The sequence below is a fragment of the Glycine max genome, chromosome 7, assembly GCF_000004515.6.
Source record: "Glycine max cultivar Williams 82 chromosome 7, Glycine_max_v4.0, whole genome shotgun sequence".
Lineage (NCBI taxonomy): Eukaryota > Viridiplantae > Streptophyta > Magnoliopsida > Fabales > Fabaceae > Glycine > Glycine max.
The window spans coordinates 9,411,580-9,414,156 of NC_038243.2; the positions used below are offsets into that span (position 1 = coordinate 9,411,580).

The 2,577-nt window shown below is 35.4% G+C and overlaps 1 non-coding gene across 1 annotated transcript; it reads right to left on the reverse strand.

The window, feature by feature from the left end:
• Positions 1-1,058: 1,058 nt before the first annotated feature.
• On the reverse strand, positions 1,059-1,269 carry MIR159E (microRNA MIR159e). Its single transcript, NR_048873.1, has one exon. It is a non-coding gene; the product is annotated as a microRNA MIR159e (primary transcript).
• Between the last annotated feature and the right edge of the window lie 1,308 nt (positions 1,270-2,577).

Below are 2,577 nucleotides of genomic sequence, written 5' to 3' on the forward strand. Positions count from 1 at the left end.
AGTAGTACCTTACGACAATCGTCCTTTATATCTACCACTTTTAATACGGTGGATTTAAACCCCATCCTTGTTTTGGCGACTATTGGCGGAATGCTTTATCATCTAATCTCTCGTCGACTAGTGCAAAACATAATAATACTCTTTTAAATCAATCTACCTTGAAGAAACATCTAGCATTTTCATAAGTTCATCCAATTGAACCCATACACCCTATCATTAAAAAAAAAATAACTATACAACATACGCAACTCAGGCACGAATCATTTCCTCTTATTTGATTAAGTTTAGGCAATCGTATCCGCGTATGTTTTGTCCAACCAAACAAAACTGGGAAGAACGATTTCGCAATTACCAACTAATTGAAGATTTATTTATCAAAATCCAAAAAATTCAGTTAAATTATGTAAAGTAAAACATTCACATTGTTTTTCCAACAAAAATTATCCTAAGGGGACATCATCATAATATAACCAAAGTATTTGCGGTTTTGTCATCTTTAGTTACACAAAACCGCACGAATCACAGTCTTGAACCTTCTATAAGCACTTTGTACGATCTATAAGCCCAAGACTTGTCACATGTCTCATCAACCAATCAATAAATATGTAGACAAATCAACGACACAGCCAAGAGCAAGAGCAAGAGTCATGAGCATACATCCGTACAACAATGTTAGGGATGAGAAATTCCTAGGAAATTCGCACTGAGTTCAACAATAAAACTAACATACTTGACAATACATGCAATCTAGTGTCCTAAACTCCGCTAGACCATATATTTTCAAGCATGCATGTCCAGATCCAACAGAACGTGCAGCAAATTAATTAAAATTAGACAAATACAACAATAAAAAAATTGATTATAGCAACAAATAAGCTTTCCAAAATGATCAAATAGGTTCCATATATATCAGGCTCACTTCAGTGATAGACAAATTCAGTATGGATCTAATCATGTACATACCTTGAACAAGGATACTCCAGAGCAAGAACGAGATTATGGCAAAAGAGAAAAATGAAAAACTAAAAAAAAAACAATCATCAAATCTAAATTATGTGACAAAAGGGGAGAAGGGTGTAGAGCTCCCTTCAATCCAAAGAAGGATAATACTATAAAGGCAAATGAAGCTCCCCAGATATGGAAGCCACAAGACTACCACAAAAGCACTTAATGATGGGTAGAACTGTGGGATCCATAGCTAAGCAGCTCAATCCACCCAGTAAGATCCTCAATTGGACTTCAAGGAGCTCCACTCCATAACCCCCTTTGTTTTGTGATTCCCTTTGACCTAATAATAATAAGTTCAAAACCTAACCTAACCAAGAACTTTCCAACTTCATTCCACTCACCACCTAAACCCTTGCTAGAACCACCCCCACTAAGTAAAACACCAAAAACACAAGACCATGAACCTAATCGCAGAGACTCATCTACATAAACACACCCAAATGGGAACTAGAAACCTGTCTGAATCCCTCATCTGGACAAGAGCATGAAACTACAAAGTAAACTAACAACAATACACAACACAAACCAAACTTTTTCGTATTTCTTAGAAAGAAGAGCAAAACAAAACCCTAGATCTGAGATCTAGAATCCTCCACAAGATTGAGGACAAAATGTTCTATGTATATATATAATATATATACACATGACCTCATAGGTTAAAGGGTGCATCAATAACCCTTGACCATGATGAAAACCCTACCTATGCCTATTCCTAGCTACCCTTGTTGGCTTCCATAAATAAGGCAGATGGAAGGGAGCGCATGGGATTTTCACCACCACACTTGATCTTTTTTTATCCTTTTAAGCTGTGGAAAAGTAATAATAATAATAATATTAATATTATGTGGTGTGGTGAGAAATGCGAATGATGATGGTAACGTGGTGGACCAGTTGCTAGCTGTTTTGTTTTTGCTTTTGCTTTTGTTGGATGCTTTATCGCCATATGTCTCGGGAACCGGCTTTGTTAGATTCCCTCTGTGACTGTTAGGTTTGCTCATCACGTGCCCTGCCATTCTGCTAAATCCTCGATTTATGCCCACATTTATTCACTCTACAGTTCTTTTTTCATTGTTATCGTTATAACAGTCTACAGTTTAATGCACTGTTTCACCACGTTCTTGTCTTACAGTAACACCTACAAAATTGTCGAATATAAAAATAAAATAAAAATCCACAGGAAAGCGAATATCAAATTTTATAAAGAAAAAATGAAAAGAATTATCGGAAAAAAGTAAAAAAATAATACATTAGATGGACCAACATGCAAAAAAAAAAGTGAAAGATATTTTATTAATCATAAAATTTATGAATGTTGTTTGAGTATAAGACAGGTAAGAAGACCATTGATGGGATTATGGACTCAACCTCAACTCGAATGAAAGACACAATCAACTCAATTGTGAAAAAGATTTGTAAAGCATGCATGTATAATTTTTTGTGAGGGCTAAACTCCAATTTCGATGGCCCAAATGCCAAACTAAACACAGCCAAAGTTTTTGTATTGGTGTTGAAGGAACAATGTACCACGATCTTATTCACATATTTTACAATATGCTTCCGTTTCAATTC